Consider the following 17663-nt stretch of genomic DNA (forward strand, 5'->3'; position numbering starts at 1 on the left):
ACCATGCATCTGTATTGCTGTCCCTTGGGTTCGCGCAGAGCTGGATTCTGGATTTGTCGCCGAGAAAGGAAGCAACTTTTCGATGCTATCTTGTAGAAAGAGAAAAACAGAAAAACCCGATTAGTTTTTAGGAGTTCAATTTGATTCGCATTCATATATACTGCATACTCTGATTGATCAAATTGGTTAAAAAACCCGATTCTTGACGCCATGCCTGTGGTTCAGATTTGTATAATGCTTGCAAGGCTTCCTTTTCTAGTGATGGTAAAGTTCGTGCAATCTTAGGTTGGAGGGTTGCTACATGTTTTTGGTCTTTACACATTTTGGTTATCATGAACTTAGAAACTTAGATTGGTACTTTGCTTAGTGTATGTCTATTGGTTTAACTGTCTTGAGCAAGCTTCTTTACGGCGTATTACATGCGAAATCATATGATTGGCTTGATTTACCTGACTGTTCTGATCCATCTCAAGGTGTGCTGGTCTATCTACCTTTGTGCAGTCCACTCAAACCGGTGATTGGAACTTACATCCGCAAAGGGGTACATGCTTTCTTTATTCGGAATTTCTTTTTATTTCAAGTTTCTAACAGGTCGTGGCAGGGAAAATTCCAATCATTTTTCATCGTCAAGGAAAATTCCTAGAAATAAAGACACACGGGAAGCCCTTAAAATTGTAGGATGTCCATGCATCGGGACCTTAACGCTTGACTGTCATGTAAGAAATTGTAAGAAGATTAACTCACAAGTCACTACTGATAGTCGAGCCCTGTATCTTGGAATGGTCGTTTTGTGATTTCGATAGCTTCATCGCTGTGTGTTTTAGCGTACATGGATAATAGACCTGTTGGAAATTTTGAGTAAAAATTTCATTGTTTCATATTGGTCACAACCAAAAGATTTTCTGACTTTATAAGGCTTTGTCCCTTGTAGAAAGTGATTGAAATGATGTAACTTGGAATATAAAATTGGGCTCCCTTGGGATTGGGCTTTGAATGGGCCTTGGGCTCGGGCTCTAATAATTAAATAATTAAATTAATTATTTTTAATTAATTAATTTTTACCAACAGACTCATCTTTTCAGATGAAGTCTGAAGTGTGGTGAAAGAATGCAAAAAGCAAACATCCATCTGAGAAGATGTCTCCCAATAGATGCATCCATTCTCCATTTCTTGTTGTGAACATGCATGATCACTAGTACAAAAAACTACTTGCACGACAAAGCAAATTCTGTCGCACAATGATACCTTGTGCAACGATAAAGAGACCTTCGTCGCACAAGGGTAGTAAACTTTGCGCGATGCATCACTTAGTTGCGCGACGACAGAAAACATGTTTGTCGCGCAAAGGCAACATGAAAAACGTGGTTTTTTTTTTTTTTTTTTTTGCCGGGAACCCTAACGCGCGACGAAGATTTTCCCGTTATATCTTTGCGCGACAAAGGCTTCGTCGCGCAAAACTTGTTGTATCTTTGTGCAACAAAGGCTTCGTCGCACAAAGGCTGTTCATTTTATTAGGCCGAACATTCAACGCCTTAGAGGCCAGGAACACTTGCGCGACAAAAACAGAATCTGAAAGTATTTAGTGTGATCTTTGTGCGACAAAGCCTTCGTCGCGCAAAGACCCTATCCTTCCTATAAATATGCATTTTTGCTCTCATTTTTCTTCACAATTCTTTTTCTTCAGAATTCTGTTTGTGCTGAGATGGAGAATAAAAACAAGGATGATAATGTGATAGATGCTGACCCGAATAATATGATGCATCATTTTCAATTCGCGCATGCAATTACTGTAGCCATGGGGAACAATTGTCTTATTGTTGAGTGGTGTTCTTGGAAAGATGTGCCAAAGAATGCAAAGAAGGCGGTGATTGATGAATTATTAGTAAGTATATTGTTGATGGATCAATAATTAAATTTGTGAATTTTTTTGTTATATGTTAGAATTATTTCCATATATGTGTAACATTGTAACTACACTCTTGACGATGATACAAACAAATAGTTGATGAAGTTGATGAAGGATGCGTTGGAGGGATGTTAAAATATGTGGCATTATGAAGTCCAGCGGAATGGAGGACCATCGAAATAATAGTTTTAAATTTATGTTTTGTATGACAATATTTAAATTTAAGGTACTTTTTATAAGTTATGTATTTGGACTAATTATGTTTTAATTCATGTTTGGTTATTTAAATAATTGAATGAAGTATAATATCAATTTATTTAAGGTATTAATTGAATGAAATATTATACTAATTTATTTAAGGTATTAACTAAATGGAATATAATATAATTTATTTAAGGTATTAATGATTTAGTGTATTAAGTGAATGGAATATAATATCAATTTATTTAAGGTAGTAATTATTTAATGTATTAATTGAATGGAATATAATATCAATTTATTTAAGGTAGTAATTATTTTTAGAATACATATTATAATTGAAAATTTGTTGGTAATTATAAAGTTTACGTAAACAAATTATGTTCGTCTCGCAAACCTTTGCGCGACAAAGATTTCGTCGCGCAAGGGCGATCAGTAATAGGTTAACGTATTTGGTGCATCTGAATTAGAGAAATAAATACTGTATTTACTGCATGTGTTTGCTCAAAGTCCCTAACATTCCTATAAATATGCGCTTCTGCTGTCCTTATTCTTCACAATTCGTTTCGAAAATGCTTTGCAATTCTGACGATTATAATCAGTTCTTTCTTTGAGTATTGGTATGATGGCCGACAAAGATGCACGTTCATCAAAGGCAACATATGGAGAAGGTTCTAGAAAAGGTTTATGTTGAAATTTTTGCATTTTGTGTAAAGTTTTTATTTAGCTTTAGTATTATGAAATTATTTTTTGTTGATAGACAAGAAGAAAAGAGCTGCGGTACAGGTCCGACACACATATGGGAAGAGCTGTTGCTGAATCATTACGGACGAAATAATAATGGTTGTGAAGTCAGATAAGAGCGCCAACTTTTCGTCTAATGTAGGAGCAATGGTGCGTACTAAATGTGATGCAGATTGGGAGAGTTGGTGAGCCATCCCCGAGGAGCTGAAGATGCACATGATTGATAAGTTAGCTGTATGTGCTAATTTCATTAGTTAAATAATAAGTATGTTTGTTAAATATAATATAATAGTGAGATTTTAATTTATTAATTTTTGCATGACAGACCAATTGGGACATTGACAAAAGTGATCCAAATCTGATGAAGGTTATCGACAACGTGTTCAAGTCGAGATTCCGGCAGTGGAAGTTTGATAATGAATGCGTTGCAGCACTACAGCAAGAACAAGAAGTACCGGCTGATGAGTAGAATAGGGTTTCTTATTTTAATATTATTGCTTATTTAATAATTATATATGAATTTTAAGTTTATTTAGTATGAATTTTTTTTATTAAATATGTCACATCCCGGCCCGGGACGGACCACTTCCCGAGCCCTTCCACCACCGTAGTATGATATTGTCCGCTTTGGGCTTACCATTCCCTCACGAGCAATTTCCCAGTGGGTCACCCATCTTGAAAGTGACCTGGCCTCCTTCTCGCTTAACTTCGGAGTTCCTACGGAACCTGAAACCAGTGAGCTCCCAAAAAGCCTTGTGCTAGGTAAGGATGAGAATATACATTTAAGGATCATTCCATTGGACGATGTGTGATGTCACAATCCACCCCCCTTAAGGGCTTGACGTCCTTCCACCACCGTAGTATGATATTGTCCGCTTTGGGCTTACCATTCCCTCACGATTTTGTTTTTGGGAACTCACGAGCAATTTCCCAGTGGGTCACCCATCTTGAGAGTGACCTGGCCTCCTTCTCGCTTAACTTCGGAGTTCCTACGGAGCCCGAAACCAGTGAGCTCCCAAAAAGCCTTGTGCTAGGTAAGGATGAGAATATACATTTAAGGATCATTCCATTGGACGATGTGGGATGTCACAATCCACCCCCCTTAAGGGCCCGACGTCCTCGTCGGCACACTTCCGGCCAGAGATTGGCTCTGATACCAATTGTCACATCCCGGCCCGGGGCGGACCACTTCCAGGGCCTTTCCACCACCGTAGCACGATATTGTCCGCTTTGGGCTTACCATTCCCTCACGGTTTTTTTTTTTTTGGGAACTCACGAGCAATTTCTCAGTGGGTCACCCATCCTGAGAGTGACCTGGCCTCCTTCTCGCTTAACTTCGGAGTTCCTACGGAACCCGAAACCAGTGAGCTCCCAAAATGCCTCGTGCTAGGTAAGGATGGGAATATACATTTAAGGATCATTCCCTTGGACGATGTGGGATGTCACAATCCACCCCCCTTAGGGGCCCGACGTCCTCGTCGGCACACTTCTGGCCAGGGATTGGCTCTGATACCAATTGTCACATCCCGGCCCGGGGCGGACAACTTCCCGGGCCCTTCCACCACCGTAGCACGATATTGTCTGCTTTGGGCTTACCATTCCCTCACGGTTTTGTTTTTGGGAACTCACGAGCAATTTCCTAGTGGGTCACCCATCCTGAGAGTGTTATGGCCTCCTTCTCGCTTAACTTCGGAGTTCTTACGGAACCCGAAACCAGTGAGCTCCCAAAATGTCTCGTGCTAGGTAAGGATGAGAATATACATTTAAGGATCATTCCCTTGGACGATGTGTGATGTCACAAAATATGTACTTGATGTTTATTATGAATGAAATATGAATTTTAAGTTTGTTTAGTATGACATTTTTTTTTATTAAATATGAATTTTAAGTTTTTTTAGTATGAATTTTTTTTATTAATAAGTAAGTATATTAATTAAATATGCACAAATGGAATTATTTATTAAATATATGTGTGGTTTGAAAAAATTTGGAGAGTTAATGGAAAAATGTTGTCAATATCCCAAAAAAAAAACACGCTTGACGAACCATAATTTTTTGCTCAATGGGTTTAAAAAACCTGGGAAAGTCAAAGGCGTGCAAAAAGTTGAAAGCCACGTCAACGTCCCAAAAAAAAAAAAAAAAGCGTAACGAACAGTTGTTCGTCGCGCAATGGGTTAAAAATTCTGGGAAATCGTAGTCAAATGGTGCCAAAAATGTTAACGCCTAAGGTTTTGCGCGACGATGGTTGCATCGTGCAAAAGTTCTTTACTTTACTAAACTTAACTAGATTGCAGGAAGGCAGAAGTTGCAAAATAATTGCAGCAGCTACGTTCCCTTGGTGTAATTTCCAACAGTTTGAGGTATCATTTTTCTTAACCAAGTTATTTAATTAATTTCCATTCATTTAAATTGTGTTGTATGTAGTTTATAGATGTTGTGAGTTTATGTATTTGTGTGCAACCATTTTTGTATGGATGTACAAAAAATAGTGTGCAATGTTCATATGAGCTTAGTTTCTCGTTTAAGAATTAGTTGGATTTCGCGAATGGATGCGAAAGCATGACTGCAGTCCAATTAATTCTTGAATTGTCCCAAATTTTTGGACAGTTTGAGATTGCACATTTACATGTTGTAGTTTGCGGTTCACACACTAGAGTTTGAGCGTGGTAAATGTGGTAGCATCTCTTTGCGTTCTTCAGGTGCTTCATAGTTTTTTGTATCTACGTTGTGCACTTGAAGAACATCAGGGAGATGCTACCGAATTTTTCCCACGCTCGAACTCTAATGTGTTGGAACCGTAAATTACAGCATGTAACTGTGCATTCTCAAATGAGATAGGACCTATACCGGAGGCATAAGGTGGCATGTCATATTGAAGTTGTTGTAACCCTTGTAAATTTTTTTTGTTTGCAGGTGAAATGGACAAACAGTATATACATAATCCTAATAGATGTGCTGATGACTATTTTGATGGAATAAATCAGTTCATCGATTTTGCAATAGCAAACAACCACGGTTCAACTAAAATTCGGTGTCTTTGTAGAAAGTGTAACAACTTAATGATTGAATATTTTGAAACTGTTCGATATCATTTAGCGAGAAATGGGATGATAGAAGGCTATACTATGTGGAATCATCATGGAGAACAAATACAATATGCTTCATCCTCTGACACTACCTGAGCAATGGATACATTTGACTCTGTTGTGTATCCAAATAATTAAATTATGGACATTATTAATGATGCTTTTCCAACCGCTAGTTCGAATACGAATGTGGAAGTAGAAGATGGCGTCCCTCGCACCATGGATAGTGAAGCATTCGAAAAATACGAAAAACTATTAAAAAGTGCCAAGCAAGAATTATACCCCTATTGCGAAGGATTTTCGATGCTGACAACCATTGTTAAGTTGATGCATGGAAAAACAAAGTTTCATATGTCGAACCAATGTTTTGATTACTTTTTGGAGGTTTTCAAGAGGATGCTTCCAACGAACAATTGTCTTCCTAAAGATCATAAAAGTGCAAAGAAAGTGTTGAGTGGTCTTGGATTGGGATATGAAAAAATTCACGCGTGTAAAAATAATTGCATTTTGTTCTACAAAGAGAATAAAGCGTTGGATAAATGCCCTTTATGTAATGAGTCGCGGTTTAACATGACATCTCAGAATAAAAGAACGAAGATTCCACAAAAAGTTATACTTTATCTCCCATTAAAGTCCAGGTTGCAGCACTTGTATATGTCGACACACACTGCAAGCGACATGAGGTGGCATAAGGACATACGGGTGAATGACGATGTTATGAGACATCCTGCAGATGGAAAGGCTTGGAAATAGTTTGATCAGCTGTACCCTGAATTTTCATGTAAGCCTCGATACGTTAGATTGGGACTTACGACGAACGAGTTTAATTTGTTCAGAGTTCTAAACCAATACCACATCATTTGGCCAATCTTTGCAATTCCATATAATTTGCTGCCTTGGAAGTGCATGAAAAAAGAATTTATGATGATGACGTTGTTAATAACCAAAGATCTGGGCACGTGTATTGATGTGTTTACAACCGTTGATCGATGAACTAAAAGAATTATGGGAAAATGATGTTCCCACATACGATAAATCTACCAAGAAGATGTTCACTTTGAGAGCAGCCATAATGTGGACTATAAATGATTTTCCTACATACACTATGATGTCTGGGTGGAGCACTAAGGGCTACTACGCATGCCCAGTTTGCAAAGAGGACACAACGTCTAGTTGGCATGCGGGAAAAGTTTGTTACCTAGGGCATCGTATGTGGTTGTCATGGGACCACGAGTGGGGTCAGAACGAGGTAGCATTCTTCAACGACACAGAGCTTCAGCCAAGGCCCAGAGAATGGTCTGGTGATGAAATTTTGGCTCAGGTGAATCAGTTGGATTTTTCTCCGTTAGGCAAGTCTGTAAATAAGACTAGACCAGACACACATCTAAATTGGACACACAAGACAAGGTTGTTCGAGCTCTCATACTAGTCCAAATTAAAATTGAGACACAACATTGATGTAATGCTTGTTGAGAAAAATATGTTTTATACATTGGTTGGAACTATACTGGACATCGAGGGAAAAAAAGGGACACAATAAAAGCTTGGATCGATCTGGAAAAAATGGGCATTAAGCTAGGTTTATGGATGGCGAGGGACAAAGACATAGCCAGAAAGAAGCTCGCATCGTTTTCAGTGAAACCAGAAAAGAGGAAAGAGTTTTTGCAGTTTCTATCTTATGTAAAGTTTCCAGATGGGTATGCTTCAAACATCGGCAATTGTGCAAACATTGATGGAGGCAAATTTTTCGGTCTCAAGAGTCATGATTGTCATGTCATACTTCAACGCCTTCTACTAGTATGAATTCGACACCTCTTGCCCGAATACGTGGTGAAGTCGATTATGTTGTTAGCGAGATATTTTTCTCAATTAACTGCAAAAAATTTGTAGAAGTCAGATGTTAAACAGTTGTGCGACGATATTATTGAAATGTTATGCAAGTTTGAACAAATATTTCCTCCAGATTTCCTCACAAGCATGATCCACGTGATGATTCACTTGTCAGATGAGGCACTTCTAGCCAAACCCGTCAACTATCAATGGATGTATCCGATTGAAAAGTATATAATCGCCATAAATACTTTAGTTCGTAATGTATGTATAATTACACTAATTTTATACGATAATTTGTTTATTGATGCAGACTACTGGGTGAATTAAAAAGAAGTGTACGGAACAGGGCAAAGCCCGAATGATCAATCGTGAAGGCATGGGTCGACTTTGAGTCCCTTACATTTTGTGCAATGTACCTACAAGACGTTGAGATTACGTTCAACCGACAACAATGCAATAATGATGGTGGTGTGAGAAGTGAATTTTTTTTCTATTTTTTTCCCAAATTGCACGACCATTTGGAGAACCAATCAGATGGGAGGCGTTTGACAAAAAAGACATAGAGGTAGCACATTGGTTTGTACTTAACAATTGTGAAAAGACAATTACGTACCTAGATGCGCATGAAGAGTTAATGAAGCAGGAACATCCTTCACATTTATATGCCAAAAAGCAAAGTGAATTGTTTCCTCGATGGTTTTGTGAAAATGTATGTTGTTCGTGTTTGGTTTTTTACATAATTGTAAATGTTAAACTAACACGACATCTTTTGCTCTTTTATTTAGGTGAAGAAATTGAAGGAAATTAATTCCCCCGCTTACAATGAAGAATTGTACAACTTGACGATTGGGCCCCTAAACGCATAATTGTACTCCGGTTGTCATGTATATGGCATCAAGTTTTTAGCAGCTAAGCGCGATGACAAACTTTATACGCAAAATAGTGAGGTGCAAGTACCGGGTGTGGGCGACATTGCAGATATTGATTTCTATGGAAAACTAACAAGTGTTGTGCAATTGCTTTACAAATACCAATGTCAAGTTATCCTCTTTAAGTGTCGTTGGTTTGATACAAACCCATGTTGGGTTTGAGGTGTTAAGCAAGATGATGGTTTGCTATCGATCAACACTAACAGATGTTGGTATAACGACAACCCTTACATTTTGGCAACGATGGCTAAATATTTTTTTCTATATAGATGACCCTAAGGCCGGGAGGGGATGGAAATTAGTTCGGAAGATTGAGCACAGAGGGGTGTATGATATTGGGGAGCGAGATCATGCTGCCGATGATGATTATGGTGACGTTGCTGACCAACAATTGGAGACTTCAACGGCACTTGGTGTAGATACACTGCGGGATATGACTATTGTACAAGAACCGTATCAAGTAATTGGAGGTCTTGAAATCGAAATACCCATCGATTCCATTACGATTGATCTCGAGGGTCTGCCGTGTTACAATGCACCCGAACGCGAGAACGACGATGTTGATGTGCCTACAGACGAGGAGGAATGGGAGTCTGAATCTAATGATAATGATGATCTTTATTCTAGTTCAGACGAGGATTAATGAAAATTTGTGATGTATATTAATTAGAACGGCATTTAAAAATGTTGTATACAAACAAAGGTTTCCTTTAAACTTAATTTGTAACAAAATGAAATTTACAGTTATGCGCGACGACGTTGTATAAATATTTGTCGCGCAAATAATTTTTTTTTTTAAAAAAAATTGGTTATGCGACGAAAGTTTAAACATCTTCGTCGCGCAAAAATGTAAAAAAATATTAAAAAAATCATTAGAAAAAAAAAAAAACTAGTTGTGCGACGAATGTTAAAACATCTTCGTCGTGCAAACATGTAAAAAATTGATTTTTTTTCCCAAAATAGGACGCCTTTGTAAGTCGACGCCTTCAATTCATTTCGTCGCGCAAACATGTAAAAATTTGATTTTTTTTCCCAAAATTGGGCACCTTTGTAAGTCGACTCATTCAATTCATTTCGCGCAAATATTTGTCTCAAACTTCCTCAGACCCAAAGCTCATCTCGTTTGTAATTCGAACTCCTCTCAGAACCAAACTTCTCTCTTTCTCTCTCTTTTTCTCTCTCCATTCAGTTAACCACCTTACCTCCTCACCCTATCTCTCTCTATCTTAGACTCAATCTTAGTGTTTCCCTCTCTCGCACTCCCTCGGTTTCTTTGTCTCTCTGTCACTCTCCGGTTTGAAACCACAGCACTCTGACGCCACATCGTGCGCAACTTTACTAGGTAAGGACCCAGTCTCCCTTAATTCATCTCCTTAATTCAATTACTTAGAAGTGCAATTTTCTGAATTTTGATCTTCAATTGTTTTAGTTACAACATTTAGGGATTTAGGTTTGGAATTAGGAAGCCTGGGTTAGGGATTTAAGGTTGGAATTGGGAATCCTGGGTTAAGGATTAGGGTTGGAATTGGGAATCGTAGTTGCTCACGGTGTAGGGTTTTTGAATTGCGGTTTGAATTACAGATTTACAAGTTGGGGAATTTTTTATTTATTTAGGGTTTTGAATTATGAGAAATTAGTAGGGAAGGGAATTTAGATGTCTAATCATTGTTGATATAGCCATGTGTTCGATTGGTGAATGTTCTGAATTTTTTTTTTTATAACATGCTAACAACTAATATTGCTTTTTTTTTCTTTTTTCTGTTGGATTGCTGAATGTTGGATTGCTGAATCGTACTATATATAGCCCTGTGTTGTCATTGTCCTGTGAAACTTAAACTGAATTTGGTTGTGTTCAATTCCCCAATATAGTTGATAGGAGTCCAGGGAATTTCCTAATGGTTCAAATTATTCTTATCATTCGTTGTATATATACTAGTAATGTTTTCACGAAACATTCAACCCTGTGTAAAAGTAGAAACGAGGCAGATTTGAATTGTTTAGCTAAGAAGGGAAAAGAAAGTAGTTTAATTCATAGATGACAACCTCTACAATACCACTTTAGATGTAAGTATTGCTTAACATATACAAATATATATATATATATATATATGTATATGTGTGTGTGTGTGTGTGTGTGTGTGTAAGTATTGCTTAACATATACATATACAAAATAAAAATTAGTTGCATGATCAATGATATTAAATACTAATCTTATAGTGATATTGTACAATGTAGAAAAACATGAATGATACGCTGAGAATAAGAGTAGTGCTAAAGTATGATTAGGACATTCCCAATTGCATTATATTAGCTGGTCTGTTTGTCACTGTCTTCCTCACAATGATACTGTCACTGTCTGTTTATCATTGTCTTCCTCACATGAACAAAGCTCTCACTCACTTCCTCACAATGTCACACTCTCTTTGTCATTTTCCAATCATATTTAGCAAGGACCTATCAAACTTGCCTAGATGTAATTTACATATGAATAATTTTCAGGTAGCAGTTACCTTGATAAAACAATAAAAGGTTTTATCTTCCCTCTCCCACAATCTCCAACCTAATACATATTCTCTAGCTGTCAACAGTGGAAACTTTTGTATTGTCTGACCAACTTCAACACCATTGTTTTTGTCCATTTGTAACTACTCATGCTCAATCAGCATCTTGTCCCATTGCTTTCTGTAATACTCAATTTTATTCCTATCTCATGTTTTCATTCACCTTATATATGTGAAATGAAATGCATGTAATAATTTGATTATCTAAACAAATTCATGATTGTTTTTGTAGATGTCGAACTTAATATCAAACTGGTGGTCAACTAGTAGGGGCAATGAGACGCCTTCTTAAGGAAGTAATGTTGCTGGCACTTCCACACCTAATTTGGACACGACGGGTGTCCCTCCGGTCACGCCATTGGGGCCAACGGTGTCTACGACTGCTGCATCATCGACTTCTTCGGTGACGCATCCTGTCCTAAGTGTCCGACGGACTCATCGACGGCCCTGGACTTCTGAGGAGGCTCAACCATCTAGTGACGCTTTCTCTATCCATGGAGAAGCGTCCCAAACAGGTAATCTTGCTCCCTCCCTCCCTCCCGCCTTTTCCTCCTCTTTTGGTGTATATTATTGTAAATAGCTTATATGCAAACATATTTAACCAAAAAAAAAATAGGGAACATATAATTATAGAGATGCTCATTTAAAATGATTTTATATCTTTTCCGAGCCATAAGAATATAATGTCTGTGTCCTGGATTGTCTATATATAAGCATCAAATTAATGATGAAAATTGTATTAAACCGCAGAAGAGTATATACTAGAACTCAATGAGGAATTATGAGCTTTAATATCGATCGACCAATTAATCTTACAAATATTAGCTAGTTAGATCGTACAATTCTACGATTAATACGAAATCCCCTCTTCAAATTAGCTTGTTACTAGCTATAACATTGAAACAGCTGCCAGCTAGCTAGCTAGGTCTCACCATGTCAACCAGTGACATAAGGGAGGTACATTAGACTTGCCACAGCCTCTTGCAGCCAATCATATTAGTACTAGTTTGGTATTGAGATACTTTTATAAATAAAAAAATAGGTATAAAAAAGCTAAGCTCAAAAAGATGTTTGGTAAACACTTAAAAACAGCTTATTTTCATAGTTTTGGATGAAAAAAACTGAAAACATGAAGCAACAAAAATGAACTTATTCTCACAGCACATCATATGCAGTTTTTAAAAAAAAAACACAACAATATCAAACCAGCCCTTAATCATATTTCTGAAAATTGACGAGTAAATGGTAATCGGTTATTGGTTATTGTAAAGAAAAAATGGTAACTAATTATTGGATGTGGGTTATTGTAAACAAAAAAGATATTGCATTTGCCTGGCATGATTATATTTTTAAAAACCTACCTGGACTGCACCATTACTACAGAACAGTTCTGATCGCTGATCTTTGCAAGTTTGTATATTGCTCTCTGTCTTTTTCTGTGCTATTTCCTCATGATGATCAGTGTTCCTTGCAAGTTTGCATATTGCTCTCAATTAACCATATATGCACAACACTACTTTGCACCATATACGTACTAATGATCAAAAAACAAAAATATAATATACAAATTCGTTATGATAAGTATGATCAGCTAGAAATAGCATACCCAATTTTCTTGACCAGCAAAGCTAAACGGCTTGAAATCAGTTGACATGAGTCCAGTAAAACTATCCTCCCCGAACTGCTCACAGATACAAGGTTTAATTCTCCACCAAAATTGGGAGTCCCTCTAATTACATGCAACCCCATATTACCATATTCCGAATATGTACACTGAGAACTCATATGAACAAGTTGTAAATTTTGTTTTAACGTCCCTAGTTGGTATAAATTGTTTGAATTGTTGGGTGGATGTGTTGTTTATGTTGTTATATTGTGTGCAGGTTTTAGGAAATGTTATAGTTTTAGGGGAGGTTCAGCCGAATTTTCGGTAGAAAATAGAAATCGTCTAATGTTTATTTTGTTTATTTGGTAGGTAAAAAAAAAAATCAGGGGCCCTTGCAGACTATAAAAGACTTCTCAGACCACTTGCACCATGACCCAGAAGATCACCATTACGTGGGATCCTCGACATTGTGCAGCTGCAACAAAGGAGCAACACAGTGCGTTGGCCACGGATGTTGGCTCCGTTATCAGGAGCCATTGCCCCCTCAGGTGGGAGTCATGGAGAACTGTGCCATAAGAAACCAAGGACGCCATGCTTTATGAATTATCGGTAAGTATTTTCAACCTCAAATACTATATTTTTATTAAAGTATACAAAGATTATAAATTTTGGCTACTATTTATTTGTTGAGTTTTCCAGCATCATTATGAGCTCTCCAACCTCGATTCCAACCAAATGGAGTACATCAATGACCTTTGCTCCAGTAGGTTCACTCAATGGAAGAGCGACCTCCACAAACATTATTAGCTATATGACGGTCCGGAGGTCGCTTTAGAAGTTGGGTGCCCTATGGAGTTGCTGGACCGTCGGGATGAATGGGAGTGGCTCTAGGGCCATTTTCAAGATGAGAAATACTTAGTACGTATAATTTATATTTGAATAATATATTAATAAAAAAATTTACAATTTAAAATAAACATTTCATTTTTTTCATTCATTTGTTATAAATATCTAAACTAATACGTTTTTTTAATTCAACAAACAAAAGTGAAGGCAAACTCGATCAATCGGTCGAAGAAGAAACTTCTTCACCGATCCGAGTCATGACGCTTCTCTTATAGGTTGGAGGAGCGGCGTAAGGTAACTGTATATTTTTTTTAAGTTTTCAATCTTTTTACTCTCTATTACACAATTGGTAATCTATGTTAACACTTTTAAAATTTTTTCAGGGGGGTCAAAGTTTCCTGAAATTGACATGTTCAAGGACGTGTATGTTCGGCCCGGGGATAAGTTGACGAAGTAGCTTCATGTAAGTTCTTTCACATTTATAATGTTCAATTTGTATTAATATTAATTACATGTATATTCAAATTAATTTGTTTTTTTCTTTTTTCTAGTCCACCATGGTGGAGAAGGGCCAAACAGTTCTGAAGGAGGTGGCTTCCCAGCTTCCCCTAGAGACCCCGATTGAGGAGGTGTTTCCCCCTGAGGATGCTGAGTTTTAGATCATGATCGACACACTTAATTAGACCCTCGGTTATCGGCGTGGGAATGTTCACCTGGGGCTTGGGAAAGCCTGCCTTTGGGACTTATCTACCTCATCCTCCAAGCAGAGAACTGAACAGGTCGATACGCTGACATCTAAAGTGGCGGGCTTGAATGAGCAGATTGCGGCCAAAACAATTTCATGAACCAAATACGTCGTGCAATTCAAATCTCTGACATTTAATTCCCCGACGTTGGACTACCTACAAAAACGACCTCCCAACCCCTCGCTGCATCAACTAGATCTTCCCAGCCCCCCGTCTCAACAGTTACAACCTCCTAGCCCCCTGACCACAACAACAACACCACCAACCAGCGATTGTTATGTCGATGACTTATTTTTTTAGTTTTGCTTTAAATTGTTTTAAAATTCAAATATACTTTTTTCCATTGTATATACATTTACAATAATTTTTCAATTCAATATTCTTCTTTACATTTTCTATTTTTATTTTCATTAAATTCACTTTTACATAAACGAAAAAAAAAATATTTATAAAACTAATTTACAAATAAATAATGGATTATTTAAAAAACTAATTTTAAAATATCACTGTGACGGCCTCTATATCTGTTGCACAAAACTTTGAGGGTCGAACCTATGTCACCGTCGCGCAAGAGTTTGCGGGTCGAAACCCAGTTTCGTCGGTCTGTATGCACAACGACCACGACTTCTGTCACATAATATTCATTTCGCGCAACGAAGACATTACCTCCATCGTGCGACGAAGACATTATCCGTCGCGCATGCTTGACGTAACAAGCTTTGGGCGACGGAGTCTTCGCCGCCCAATGTTTCCGGTGACGGTTTTTCTCTTTGTGCAACAGTTTCCCCTTCGTCACCCCAGATGTTATTCCTAGTAGTGGATCATATTATATATACATCATGATCATATAAAATATACATCCATCTGCATGACATTTAGAACACAGAAAAAACATTATTCTCCTTCTACAATCCAAAGCATTATTACTGAGAGAACCACAAAGAAATTCGTCAGAAGTTAAGTTTTCCGGTGCTGGAATTCTAACTTGATCGTTGAATCCTACAAACATTCGTAGAACTACAAGTACTGAGTAGGGACGGAATTTTTGTTTCAATGACATTACGGTATGCAAACCTCAATCTTCTGTTTATTTGCTTAATTATTATTGCATTCTGTTTATATTCTGTAAAATATTTATTCGTATTCATTATTAACATATATAAGTTTGTCACAGATAGTTGATATTTATCATACAAGAACTTTTGAAGGTGTGAAGCATTTGGTCTGGAGATTAAGGCTTGCTTCATGAATATTAATTATTGTCATGAATGTACAGCTTCGCTTCCTCGTCGCTTCTTTCTGGCAACTAGCTTCTCAAGTGGATTGAACCTCGACTTCTTCTTTTTTTTTTTTTTTTTTTATGTTTTTGCAGATTTGATTTCTCTCCAGTTTAAATTTCCTTAGTATACAGACATCATCCTCTTTCCATTTGTCAATAAACTTTTTTAATTATGGGATAATCAATCAACTAATGATCTATAGTTTAATGCATTAAACTGCCAAATTTTTGAAGCGAATCTTTACTTCAATATCCTTTACTTAACAAGTATAAATGGCCTACAGCTTTATTGCTGGCTGAAATATATCTCATGTCTGTATGTCAGTCTAATATTATTGAAACCGGTTGTATAACTGTAAAACATTTAACGAAATTTACAGCAAGACCTGCAAAGATTCTACGAGATTGTGAAATGAGCGCACCTTGAGGCACGACAGTTCTTTATTCCAAATAGCGGTGGCAACATTCATTGTTTCAAAGCCATAACGTACGCCCTGCACTCTCCTTGACATTCTTTCACCTCCTTACTCTTCAGAAGGTGGGCGACACTTATCTTATTTCCAGAAGCCCCCTAGTAGAGATCTTCCAAGTATCTTCTGTTCTTTGCACTCACACATTGCGTACGCGCACGCACACACTTTTGATTACTAGAACTAATTGTTTGTAGCTTGGCTGGAAGAGCTTCAACCTTCTGAGAACTTCGTTGTCCGCAGAGGGGCTGTACAAGGGTCCCGCCATTAGACGTTGAAGAGTTTTTTTTTCGACCGGATATATCATGATCATTAGTGTCTTGGCTCAGAAAAAAGGGAGGAGCTCGGAGGAGATAGGCGGAACACCGGTAGGCAACTGCCATGACAGTACTACAATTCGTAGGTAAAGCAAGGCATTCAATTGTACATATTATTACGGTGGCTTGGTGGTGAAGGCTAATCTAAAGACCGTAAATCCTATAAATCCTTTCGGTAATTGATTTTTTATCGATAATAACCAGCTTCACATATATATATATTTTTTTCTTTCAATCTCAATCTTGGCTTGAAATAATTTTGTTGATTCTTGTTTTCAAGATAAGATACATTGTTGATTAGCCTTGCAATAATATATGAATTACTTCTACTTGTATTTCATTAATATTTTTCTTTCGTCTTCCCCTTTAATTGGCCCCTCGTACTAATTTCCCTTTTTTCATGGCTTCTCTAATCAGTGCCCAGAAGCTGAACTAGACAATCGAAGTCCCAAAGTTTATAAAATGCTAATCATCAAGTAAATTTCTTTGTGCTTCTCATAGGAGAAAGAGTTGATATGGGCAATCAAATTGTAATGTTTGCTTGTGTCTATATATAGTTAGGCGAAAGAATTGATCATATGCAATCAATTCACTGTGTAACCAGTCTAAGAAACCATCATAGTAGCACCGCTACCTTACAGTGTCCCCTTAATGCATATATATTTCAAATATAATTTTTCTCCTTCTAAGTTTTTGGACCAGTATTATGCAATTATTGGATGGTGGTGTCACTAATAGTGTCCTGTAATAATGTGGTGTCATTAGGATACTGTCTTAGTTACAAGACACAATTTCTCCTATTTGGAGGTAAATTCTCCTGTCCTCTCATCAAGTGATATAAAAAGGATATTACTTGGAATAGGAGAGTATCTTTGCCAACAGCCATGTGAGGAAAGTGAAAAGAGAGGATGACTTTACATTTGGATAAAGCTGATTTTTGTTAGAGTATGTTAGAGAATGTGTTCAATGTTGTATGATTGTGACACTTGTCACAATCTTAGTGTGTTAGTTAGACTAATAGCTTTGTAACTACCTATATAAGGTAGAATGTTGTATTACTTACATATTAAGAAATCATACAGACAGAAAATTATCTTCCTTATCTTTCTTCTCTCTACTTTCTCTCTTTAGTTCTTGCTTC

The 17663-nt window shown here is 37.2% G+C and overlaps 1 long non-coding RNA gene and 1 pseudogene across 1 annotated transcript; both read left to right on the plus strand.

Annotated features, from left to right (window-relative positions):
* The first annotated feature begins 210 nt into the window (after positions 1-210).
* Positions 211-16851, plus strand: LOC126622933 (plant cysteine oxidase 5-like; annotated as a pseudogene).
* LOC126624022 (uncharacterized) lies at positions 13929-14735 on the plus strand. Its single transcript, XR_007623959.1, has 3 exons — positions 13929-14004; positions 14094-14173; positions 14262-14735. It is a non-coding gene; the product is annotated as an uncharacterized LOC126624022 (long non-coding RNA).
* Positions 16852-17663: the final 812 nt, after the last annotated feature.

The sequence above is a fragment of the Malus sylvestris genome, chromosome 5, assembly GCF_916048215.2.
Source record: "Malus sylvestris chromosome 5, drMalSylv7.2, whole genome shotgun sequence".
In the NCBI taxonomy this organism is placed as follows: Eukaryota; Viridiplantae; Streptophyta; class Magnoliopsida; order Rosales; family Rosaceae; genus Malus; species Malus sylvestris.